The sequence below is a fragment of the Bombina bombina genome, chromosome 10 (assembly GCF_027579735.1).
Source record: "Bombina bombina isolate aBomBom1 chromosome 10, aBomBom1.pri, whole genome shotgun sequence".
NCBI lineage: Eukaryota > Metazoa > Chordata > Amphibia > Anura > Bombinatoridae > Bombina > Bombina bombina.
In genome coordinates, this window is record NC_069508.1 from 47,034,269 (window position 1) to 47,047,248 (window position 12,980).

The following is a 12,980-nucleotide window of genomic DNA, read 5'->3' on the forward strand; positions in this document are numbered from 1 at the left end:
GTCCTAATCCTTCTTCTCATAATTAATGTCTTCTGCACAACCTAGATGTAGTTCGTGCAATGAAATTCTATTTACAGGCGACTAAGGATTTTCGTCAGTCTTCTGCTCTGTTTGTAGTTTTCTCTGGGAAACGTAAGGGGCAGAAAGCTACGGCTACTTTCTTTGTGGCTGAAGAGTATAATTAGCATCGCCTATGAAACTGCTGGACAGCAGCCTCCTGAGAAGGTTACGGCTCATTCTACGAGGGCTGTTTCCTCTTCCTGGGCATTCAAAAACAAAGCTTCTGTAGAAAAGATTTGCAAGGCTGCAACTTGGTCCTCTCTACATACTTTTTCAAAATTCTATAAGTTTGATACTTTTGCCTTGGCTGAGGCTTCCTTTGGGAGAAATGTTCTTTAAGCAGTGGTGCCTTCTGTTTAGGTTCCCTGTCTTGTCCCTCCCTTATCATCTGTGTCCTCTAGCTTGGGTATTGATTCCCAATAGTAATTAGATGATCCATGGACTCATTGTGTCATTAGAAAGAAAACTAAATTTATGCTTACCTGATAAATGTATTTATTTCTTGACACGATGAGTCCACGGCCAGCCCTGTTTTTGATGACCTCTGCACCTTGTTGCTTCCTTTCTCTCCTTTACTTCGGTTGAATGACTGGGGTTGAATAGAAGGGAGGTGATATTTAACAGCTTTGCTGTGGTGCTCTTTGCCGCCTCCTGCTGACCAGGAGGTGAATATCCCAATAGTAATTAGATGATCCGTGGACTCATTGTGTCAAGAAATAAATACATTTATCAGGTAAGCATAAATTTCGTTTTTATTTACACTTGCTGCTGTGGTGGATTTTCCTACATCTATTTTGTGGAGATTTAAGCATATCCAGTCCTTGCTATGGAGATCAGTCAGCTGGGCGGCTGTGAAGTCCCAGTTTGCCCTTTTTGCACCTGGAGGTGCTTTCCTTTCTGTAAGTGCAATTACTCCATACCTTCTTGTCCCTGTATTTGCTGTACTGGGCTAAGGTGTTTTGCTCTTCATCCCTACATAGGTATTCGGGGGAGATTTTCTAAGGAGCTTTTGGCCTTGGATCACAGTCGGTTGGACACAGTGAGCTGGACTACTGTGAAGTTCCAGCCTGCCCCATCTACCATTGGGTGCATCACGCTTGTGAGTACATTACCTGCATAATTCATATTACCCTTTGTTTTGGTGGTACTAGGCCATTGTGTTGCCTCTGTTTCCTTTTTACAGATCATCTTTCACCAGGATTTGACCGTCCTTTGACAGAGAGATCCCTCATTTTGGATGACATGGACTTTCTGTTTGTTTTGTATTTGTTTTATTGATAGATGTTACACTATTAGGTAGGAAACGCCCCCTATGGGATTAATTGTGCTTTCATGCTTTTATCTAATTTATAAGTTAAATAGAAATTTGTTTAAAAATGTATGCTCTATCTGAATCATAAAATAATTATTTTGGGTTTAATTTTCCTTTAAAGGGACAGTCTACACCAGAATTGTTATTGTTTTAAAAGATAGCTAATCCCTTTATTACTCATTCCCCAGTTTTGCATAACCAACATTGTTATATTAATATACTTTTTACCTCTGTAATTACCTTGTGTGACGTGAGTCACCAAGATCTGAGGTCCTGCTATGGAACATTCTTTGGGCAGGAGGTACATGGGCTTAAGGATACCCAAAGACTGCATGGAAATGTGGAATTTTATATGCTGGACACCCCATGTACTTTCATTACTCTGTCTTATGTCCATGTCACCCTGTATCCATAAATACAGGATGGGTACAGGGTGTGAGTGCCCCTTGTGGGAGCAATTGTGTCTCTATAAACCAAGTGGGCATAAAGGACTTAATAGTTAATAAGAGCTGTTTTTATATTTTGTAATAAGATGTATTTTATTTATGTTTCAGATCTGATTGTGTCTCAGGAGTCTGTCTGGGTAAACTGATTGTGTTCCTGTGTGATTATGTTAACTAGACTGCCCAAAATCAGATTGTCTGAGTAAACTTTCCTCCCCAGTTAATTAACTTAGGCCTAGATTTAGAGTTCGGCGGTAAAAGGGCTGTTAACGCTCCGCGGGTTTTTTTCTGGCCGCACCATAAATTTAACTCTGGTATCGAGAGTTCAAACAAATGCTGCGTTAGGCTCCAAAAAAGGAGCGTAGAGCATTTTTACCGCAAATGCAACTCTCGATACCAGAGTTGCTTACGGACGCGGCCGGCCTCAAAAACGTGCTCGTGCACGATTCTCCCATAGGAAACAATGGGGCTGTTTGAGCTGAAAAAAAACCTAACACCTGCAAAAAAGCAGCGTTCAGCTCCTAACGCAGCCCCATTGTTTGCTATGCGGTAACCCTTCCTACGTCTGCACTTAACACTCTAACATGTACCCCGAGTCTAAACACCCCTACCCTTACACTTATTAACCCCTATTCTGCCGCCCCCGCTATCGCTGACCCCTGCATTACACTTTTAACCCCTAATCTGCCGCTCCGTAAACCGCCGCCACCTACGTTATCCTTATGTACCCCTAATCTGCTGCCCTAACATCGCCGACCCCTATGTTATATTTATTAACCCCTAATCTGCCCCCCACAACGTCGCCGACACCTACCTACACTTATTAACCCCTAATCTGCCGACCGGACCTGAGCGCTACTATAATAAAGTTATTAACCCCTAATCCGCCTCACTAACCCTATCATAAATAGTATTAACCCCTAATCTGCCCTCCCTAACATCGCCGACACCTACCTTCAATTATTAACCCCTAATCTGCCGACCGGAGCTCACCGCTATTCTAATAAATGTATTAACCCCTAAAGCTAAGTCTAACCCTAACACTAACACCCCCCTAAGTTAAATATAATTTTTATCTAACGAAATAAATTAACTCTTATTAAATAAATGATTCCTATTTAAAGCTAAATACTTACCTGTAAAATAAATCCTAATATAGCTACAATATAAATTACATTTATATTATAGCTATTTTAGGATTAATATTTATTTTACAGGTAACTTTGTATTTATTTTAACCAGGTACAATAGCTATTAAATAGTTAAGAACTATTTAATAGTTACCTAGTTAAAATAATTACAAATTTACCTGTAAAATAAATCCTAACCTAAGATATAATTAAACCTAACACTACCCTATCAATAAAATAATTAAATAAACTACCTACAATTACCTACAATTAACCTAACACTACACTATCAATAAATTAATTAAACACAATTGCTACAAATAAATACAATTAAATAAACTATCTAAAGTACAAAAAATAAAAAAGAACTAAGTTACAGAAAAAAAAAAAATATTTACAAACATAAGAAAAATATTACAACAATTTTAAACTAATTACACCTACTCTAAGCCCCCTAATAAAATAACAAAGACCCCCAAAATAAAAAATTCCTTACCCTATTCTAAATTTAAAAAGTTACAAGCTCTTTTACCTTACCAGCCCTGAACAGGGCCCTTTGCGGGGCATGCCCCAAGAATTTCAGCTCTTTTGCCTGTAAAAAAAAACATACAATACCCCCCCCCCCAACATTACAACCCACCACCCACATACCCCTAATCTAACCCAAACCCCCCTTAAATAAACCTAACACTAAGCCCCTGATGATCTTCCTACCTTGTCTTCACCATGCCAGGTTCACCGATCCGTCCTGGCTCCAAGATCTTCATCCAACCCAAGCAGGGGCTAGACATCCACTGAAGAAGTCCAGAAGAGGGTCCAAAGTCTTCCTCCTATCCGGCAAGAAGAGGACATCCGGACCGGCAAACATCTTCTCCAAGCGGCATCTTCTATGTTCTTCCATCCGATGACGACCGGCTCCATCTTGAAGACCTCCAGCGCGGATCCATCCTCTTCTTCCGACGACTAGACGACGAATGACGGTTCCTTTAAGGGACGTCATCCAAGATGGCGTCCCTCGAATTCCGATTGGCTGATAGGATTCTATCAGCCAATCGGAATTAAGGTAGGAATTTTCTGATTGGCTGATGGAATCAGCCAATCAGAATCAAGATCAATCCGATTGGCTGATCCAATCAGCCAATCAGATTGAGCTCGCATTCTATTGGCTGATCGGAACAGCCAATAGAATGCGAGCTCAATCTGATTGGCTGATTGGATCAGCCAATCGGATTGATCTTGATTCTGATTGGCTGATTCCATCAGCCAATCAGAAAATTCCTACCTTAATTCCGATTGGCTGATAGAATCCTATCAGCCAATCGGAATTCGAGGGACGCCATCTTGGATGACGTCCCTTAAAGGAACCGTCATTCGTCGTCTAGTCGTCGGAAGAAGAGGATGGATCCGCGCTGGAGGTCTTCAAGATGGAGCCGGTCGTCATCGGATGGAAGAACATAGAAGATGCCGCTTGGAGAAGATGTTTGCCGGTCCGGATGTCCTCTTCTTGCCGGATAGGAGGAAGACTTTGGACCCTCTTCTGGACTTCTTCAGTGGATGTCTAGCCCCTGCTTGGGTTGGATGAAGATCTTGGAGCCAGGACGGATCGGTGAACCTGGCATGGTGAAGACAAGGTAGGATGATCTTCAGGGGCTTAGTGTTAGGTTTATTTAAGGGGGGTTTGGGTTAGATTAGGGGTATGTGGGTGGTGGGTTGTAATGTTGGGGGGGGGGTATTGTATGTTTTTTTTTACAGGCAAAAGAGCTGAAATTCTTGGGGCATGCCCCGCAAAGGGCCCTGTTCAGGGCTGGAAAGGTAAAAGAGCTTGTAACTTTTTAAATTTAGAATAGGGTAAGGAATTTTTTATTTTGGGGGTCTTTGTTATTTTATTAGGGGGCTTAGAGTAGGTGTAATTAGTTTAAAATTGTTGTAATATTTTTCTTATGTTTGTAAATATTTTTTTTTTTTCTGTAACTTAGTTCTTTTTTATTTTTTGTACTTTAGATAGTTTATTTAATTGTATTTATTTGTAGCAATTGTGTTTAATTAATTTATTGATAGTGTAGTGTTAGGTTAATTGTAGGTAATTGTAGGTAGTTTATTTAATTATTTTATTGATAGGGTAGTGTTAGGTTTAATTATATCTTAGGTTAGGATTTATTTTACAGGTAAATTTGTAATTATTTTAACTAGGTAACTATTAAATAGTTCTTAACTATTTAATAGCTATTGTACCTGGTTAAAATAAATACAAAGTTACCTGTAAAATAAATATTAATCCTAAAATAGCTATAATATAAATGTAATTTATATTGTAGCTATATTAGGATTTATTTTACAGGTAAGTATTTAGCTTTAAATAGGAATCATTTATTTAATAAGAGTTAATTTATTTCGTTAGATAAAAATTATATTTAACTTAGGGGGGTGTTAGTGTTAGGGTTAGACTTAGCTTTAGGGGTTAATACATTTATTAGAATAGCGGTGAGCTCCGGTCGGCAGATTAGGGGTTAATAATTGAAGGTAGGTGTCGGCGATGTTAGGGAGGGCAGATTAGGGGTTAATACTATTTATGATAGGGTTAGTGAGGCGGATTAGGGGTTAATAACTTTATTATAGTAGCGCTCAGGTCCGCTCGGCAGATTAGGGGTTAATAAGTGTAGGCAGGTGTCGGCGACGTTGTGGGGGGCAGATTAGGGGTTAATAAATATAACATAGGGGTCGGCGATGTTAGGGGCAGAAGATTAGGGGTACATAGGGATAACGTAGGTGGCGGCGATTTGCGGTCGGAAGATTAGGGGTTAATTATTTTAAGTAGCTTGCGGCGACGTTGTGTGGGGCAAGTTAGGGGTTAATAAATATAATATAGGGGTCGGCGGGGTTAGGGGCAGCAGATTAGGGGTACATAAGTATAACGTAGGTGGCGGTCGGCAGATTAGGGGTTAAAAATTTTAATCGAGTGGCGGCGATGTGGGGGGAGCTCGGTTTAGGGGTACATAGGTAGTTTATGGGTGTTAGTGTACTTTAGGGTACAGTAGTTAAGAGCTTTATAAACCGGCGTTAGCCAGAAAGCTCTTAACTCCTGCTATTTTCAGGCGGCTGGAATCTTGTCGTTAGAGCTCTAACGCTCACTGCAGAAACGACTCTAAATACCAGCGTTAGAAAGATCCCATTGAAAAGATAGGCTACGCAAATGGCGTAGGGGGATCTGCGGTATGGAAAAGTCGTGGCTGTAAAGTGAGCGTTAGACCCTTTAATCACTGACTCCAAATACCAGCGGGCGGCCAAAACCAGCGTTAGGAGCCTCTAACGCTGGTTTTGACGGCTACCGCCGAACTCTAAATCTAGGCCTTAATATGTTAATCTGTTTTACCTGTGAATAGACAATTGTTAGAGGTTTGATGTATTGTTCATATGTTTGCTTTACTGTTTAACCAATGCCCTGTGTAACCTAAAGCTCTGTGACTCTGATGCCAGGGTGTATAAATATGTGTGCTGCTTTTCAATAAAGTGTTAATTTTTGTGTTCAGACAACTGAGTGTTGTCTCAGTTCTGTTCTCCTCCATAACTTTAGACTGCGGTCAAAGGGAGATACCAGGAGCTGTTGCTCTGGATAAAGGGATGTCCAGGACAAGGGAAGTGTTCTGACGGAGGTACTCATTCGGGGTACCAGGCGGTCCGTCACACCTTTTATCTAAGCCTCTGCAGACTGCCCCTTATTTCAGTTCTTTTTACAGACTTGCATTTTAGCCAATAAGTGCTGACTCCTAGGTAACTCCACTAGCATGAGCACAATGTTATGTATATGGCTCACATGAACTAATGCCCTCTAGCTGTGAAAAACTGTCAAGTGCATTGAAATAAGAGGCGGCCTTCAAGGGCTTAGAAATTAGCATATGAACCTACCTAGGTTTTAGCTTTCAACAAAGAATACCAAGAGAACAAAGCAAAATTGATGATAAAAGTAAATTGGAAAGTTGTTTAAAATGAAATGCCCTATCTGAATCATGAAAGTTTAATTTTTTATATTTTATACAGTGACTGGCTGCACACTCTAATGACAAATTTATAACAGTCTATAATTGGCCCCAGCAGGAAAGGACACCTAGGTTACAACATGGCAGCTCCCATTGCTATACAGATACTAAAATGTTACATTTCTTTCTTTCAGTATTTAAACAACTAATACAGTATAATTTAAAAAAATACATCTGCATGTTATTCTTAGGTTAATCTTTGCTTTGAATAAATCAATTTATCTCTCATGTGTTTAGTGTTTAATGATCCTTTAATGAAGTTTCTGATTTAATAGCTTACCTGTGTAAATACAGCTCTTGTTTGATTTGGCAGATATCTGGGACACCACAAGTCACCTAACATAACAACAATAGATTAATCAACAACTTTCTTATTTCATATAAATTACCGATATGCATTGCCATATAAACACATTACTATTTGTTATACTAAATTCAGGACCTTGGGGTTTTATAGTCTTTTGCCTTGCAGTATAAAGGACAGAGATTGCTGTCAATTTACACTGGGCTAGATTACAAGTGTTGCGCTATTGTTAGTGTGGGTCGTTATAAGCAATATTGCGCACACACTAACTTGTGTGCATATTACAAGTTGAAAGTAAATGCTTTTGCTCAAGCACAAACATATTTAGTGCGAGTCGGGTTTGTGCAAGTGGAGACTAAGCGGACGATTTAACAAAGTGTGAGCGGACATGATCTGCTGTAGCGGATCATGTCCGCCGCACATCGATAAATGCTGACAGCATACGGTGTCGGCATTTATCATTGCACAAGCAGTTATGGTGAACTGCTTGTGCAATGCCGCTCCCTGCAGATTCGGGGCCAATCAGCCTCTAGCAGGGGGTGTCAATCAACCCGATCGTATGCGATAGGGCGGATTGATGTCTACCGCCTCAGAGGAGCCGTACGAGTTAAGGAGCAGCGGTAATATCAACTATGTCACTGTAATTTCAACCATAAAAAGGTCAATATCAACATTTTGCAAAATAATTAATAACACAAGCTAAAAAAACAACATCATTAAAAATCGCTTTTGCATTCTAGGTATAAAATTCCAGTCATGATACTTCCAGTTTATTTAGGGGTACCATACCATAGGGAAAGCTCCTATAGCTCTGTCTGTTCTATTTTCTTGTTTTTTTATGCAAATGGCCTTTAGGGACTTTGTTTCCTCTAATGGGGAGGTGTGTAATTGTACCTTCTCTAACAAGTCCCATATAGGCAGTAGCAGACCTACTCAACAGAGGTCCCTGGTACAAAAAATGTATTTGCCCCCTAAAGGTAATTCAGTAATAAGCAATAGCAATATATATATATATATATATATATATATATATATGTATATATATATATATATATATATAATACTATACTCAGATAATAATCAAATAGGCACAGGCCTCTGTATAGACTGGCTGCTATGGGTCCCCTCAGCTCTTGGGCCCTATTGCCACTACACCTGCTGCACCAGTGGTAGTTCCGCCATGCAAAGAAAATGTACATGTAGTGGTTTGTTGTACAAATTCCTCATTCACAGTAGATTGGTTTGATTTTTGGGGCGCTTGATTGTTCTTCTTGATAGTACCATATTCATACATTGCAGGAAAGAGACTGAGCCATGGTGGGCATCACCCTATAGGGTAAGCAACTACAGTTTTACCCATCCCCATTTGCATATCTTGTTTACCTATTTTCAGATGCAAATGACTTTTGTGGAAGATGGACACTTTTTGAAAGTTCTACTTACCTTGGTGGTTGTGCTCAGCTGCACAAATGCTGATAACCGGCCGGACCCCAGATGTGCTATCCTTCTCTCCTGAAGCTATGGAACCTGCTCTATCCTCCAACTACAGGACGATTGGTTTACCATGGCTTAACTTCAGAGGTGCACTATCCTTTACCCGCATGCGCTAAGTCCTGAATTCCAATCAGAATGTTTTGACCTATGTCCCTCTCACGTCACTCATAGGCCTATACATTCCCATGGAGACTCTCAGAAGGTGCTTGTTTATTCTGGTGATAAGTCACTAGTATCTCCGTCTCCCAGTATCCCTCATAGGTGTACCTGGTTCTTCTGTTTCCCTTATCTGTCTCTAGTTGTGATCTACCTTCTGATTCAAGGCTACCTGAACCTTGGCTTGCTTTAATGACCTTGTCTTCCTGCCTGCTCCTTCCGCTTTGGTGTTGTGTGAGGACTGTCTACCTTGTATTGACCATTGGCCTTATCTTTGCACTGCGTTTTTCCTTACCTTTTTGTATATATGCTTGGCTGTCCTGTTCTACAGTGCTGATTTCTTGGCTTTTCCTATGACCTTGCCTCTAGAGTTGTCTTCTGGTACCTCTGCTGACCCACACTGTCTTTTGGCCTCTGACCTCTGATTCTCCTGACTTAATTTTGGATTCTGTGGCACATTGGGCTCATCCCCTGTGCCTACCTTATTCTTCAATATACCTGTACTATCTTGGGTTTACTGGAAAAGTTGTAAGGGTGTGCTAACACCTGCTCAAGGTTCTCCAACTACTCAGCTCCTCAAGGTAAATCTTTCTATTCTTTACACTTTTACAAATCCTTCATTCAAAGAAAAAATATTTTTGGGTCTGAACTGATATGCTGTAGGAAGGTTCTCCTTTGCAAAAGAAAAAAAATGGATGCATTATGGCTGATAATCATTCCATAGAACAAGCTCATACACCTGTATCCATTCCCAGGTTAATGCTTCTCTTTCTTTGTTTTGTATGTAAATGAACCTTAGGGATTTTGGGTCTCTAGGGGTATGGGGAGAAACCAGATTTCGACCCCTTGTCTACTGTACCATAGAGGTACATAGTTGCTCTTCTAGGGATGAAACTGTACAAATCATTTATGTCCAGAAGAATTGTCTGATGTGTTTCAATTCTGCGATTTAGAGGGATATGGCTACACTTTTAATAATAAGGTCAATAAAGGCAAAAATGTATGTGTTTGGTTGTGCAAATTCTCCATTTTTAGGGGAACAGTGAACTGGTTGGTATTTTTGGGCTTGACTAACCTTTTTAAATGAGAGCAGTCTCATTTGCTGCAGGATTGGTCTCCTTTCTGAAAGGCAGTGGAATAAAAAAGGCTACTGCCTAGTAATGCGCCATACCATAGAGCCAGATCTATCTGTTCCTTCTTTTAGCACTTCTCTTTCCTTGTTTTGTATACAAATGGCACTTAAGGATTTTGTCCCCCTAATCATGATGGTGGCAAACAAACATGGACCCTTTGCAGATCGTCACTAACACGGCCTATATTGGCTGAAGTGTACGTCTTGGGTTGGCTGTACAAATCTTTTGTTCAGAATAGAGTAACATGAAGCATAGTTTTCCTTTGTGAAGGGTGAATTGAAATACAGAGTGATGTAGTGAGGCCTTCTTTGTATATAATTCTAAACTTAATAAGTTTTACACATTTAATGCCCCTTGATATTTTGTAATATTTCTGCTTCCCCAGTCATTCAAGAAGTATACAATAAGTATTATTAAATATATATATATATATATATATACTGTATATATATATATATATATATATATATATATATATATATATATATATATATATATATATATATATATATATATATATATATATATATGAAAATAGTGTTGGTTGACATATTTTATGCATAGCTTACTTACATATTTGTTTTTTGCTGTTTCATTTTGTATCAGTATCATCAAAACACATATTTGCAATTAAAGGGTTAATTACAGAAGAAGGAAAGACTACGTATTTGGGTGGTAATGATATTAATAATTATATGCAACATTGCTTCCCCTATAATGAGTCTTTGTTCTTTATATAGTTAAAAATAAATAAATCTCTATATAAGAACAAGATTGTGCACTATTTGTTGTCTTACCTTCTTGGTTGCTAACAGATGAGTGAGTGTGTGGTTTTCTATTAAGGTTCCCATGTAATACAGACGCACATGTACTGGGAAATTGTATCGAGCTAGCTCCAATTAACCCAGAATATGGTTCAAAGCCTCCAGCATCTCCAGTGTTAATGGTACAATGAGAGTTTCCTGGTACTATTTTTGTTTTTTGTAATGTATTTGAAGGGTAAACACAGTCAATCTGAAAGCATTTCTTATGTTCGTTGTTAGAAGTTTGTCTAACCTGGGCTGCCTCATTCATCTGCTCATATCTCATATCTTCGCAGCTTCGGTGATCACATTCCTTTAGAATACCTTTAAATGGGAGTCTTCTCATATTGCCTTCATTTAAAGAGGTGTTTTCCCCATTATAAATTCTGGGATCTACTAGTGGAGAGACTCTGTTGTTCCTTGTATACATCACACTAAATCCTTTCACAAGGGTCATTCACTTGTTGCACCCATATCTCTGTATTTTTCCAGGTAGCTTAAACAAGGTAATTCCATGTCTCCTCTCCATTCCCTTGTTTCCTTAGCTTGCAGTCTTCATGTATGTGAAACTAGTAAATATTTCATGAGATGTTCTCATTTAACGTCTAGACGACAATATGCAAATGACAAGGTAGCTACTGAAGGCATCTTAGAATATCTTTGCAGCCAGTTTGCTCGTGCAAAGAATACTTTAAGGGGACACAAAATCACTTTGAAAGATATAAAATGTTTAATTGTATATAGTAAAAAAATAACTCAGTCATTGGTTTGGTCACTCAAGCAACTCATTTATATCTGCGTTAGGGTTGCAACCTTTGTTGGGAAAAAAATTGTTGGCCACATTAATTAGCATAATTAATTATGCATATGTGACATCACAGGAAGTTACATTTGTAACAGACAAAAAAAGAGGGAAAACAAAGGTTGGAAGTGAAAAATATCTGATCCCTGTACAGTTAGATGACTATATAAAATGGATGTAGTGAGCCAGACTGGCACTGCACTGTATGTAAGTACCGTGACTACCTAAGAGTGTTACTATACAAGCTTTAAGCGTTAGCAAAGTCTAGTAATGACACACAGATACAAGTTCAGCAGTGCATAAAACAGTGCAATGTCTGAAGACTTGACAAGTATTCAATTAATCTAGGCTCCAGCAACCAACAATTTAGGGCCCGATCCGATATGCAGCGTCGCCCGCAAAAGCGGGAAACGCCGGTTTTTGTGCGTTTTTGGTATCCTATATACAGCGCCGCATCTAAATGCGGCACGTATATTTCACCCGTCGCTCGCAATTTTTACTCCCATAGGCTAACATGGGACCGCGTCGTAAGTCGGTATCCAATATCCAGCGCAAGGCCTTACGTGGCGAAAATGGAGAAATCTTACTCCATTTTCACCTCGCCATAAAATGCAGCCGTAGCAGGCCTTGCGCTGAGTATGGGAGCACCATAACTCCCTAAAATGCCTGCAAAAAAAAAACTAACACCTAACGCATGCGCAATGTCTATCTACCTGTCAACCGCAATCCCCCACCACAATAACTAATAAAGTGTATTATCCCCTAAACCGCCATAGCCCACACCGCAATAAACCTATTCTATTATTAACCCCTAAACCGCCATAGCACCCCCCAACATTACAACCCACCACCCACACACCTACTCTAAAACCCACTCAATCTCCCCTTAAAAAAACCTAACACTACCCCATTGAAGATCACCCTACCTTGAGCCATCTTCACCCAGCCGGGCACAAGTGGTCATCCGATCCGGGCAGAAGTCTTCATCCGATGGGGCAGAAGAGGACACTCAGACCGGCAGAAGTCTTCATCCTATCCGGGCAGAAGAGGACATCCGGACCGGCAGAAGGCTTCATCCAAGCAGCATCTTCTATCTTCTTCCATCCGACGAGGAGCGGCTCCATCTTGAAGACATCCAGATTAATAGATTTAATAGGCTATGTGGGATACGGCAGTTTAGGGGTTAATACTAGGATAGGTTTATTGTGGTGTGGGCTATGGCGGTTTAGGGGTTAATACTAGGATAGGCTTATTGCGGTGTGGGCTATGGCGGTTTAGGGGTTAATAATTAGGCTTATTGCGTTGTGGG

At 39.8% G+C, this 12,980-nt stretch overlaps 1 protein-coding gene across 1 annotated transcript in view; it reads left to right on the top strand.

Moving 5' to 3' along the window:
• The first annotated feature begins 1,059 nt into the window (after positions 1-1,059).
• The window catches only part of LOC128641413 (putative ferric-chelate reductase 1), a 258,303-nt gene continuing 246,382 nt past the window's right edge, over positions 1,060-12,980 (top strand). Inside the window, exon 1 of the mRNA XM_053694043.1 lies at positions 1,060-1,159. The gene's annotated coding sequence lies outside the window, so the exon portion shown is untranslated. The remainder of the gene's footprint in view (positions 1,160-12,980) is intronic.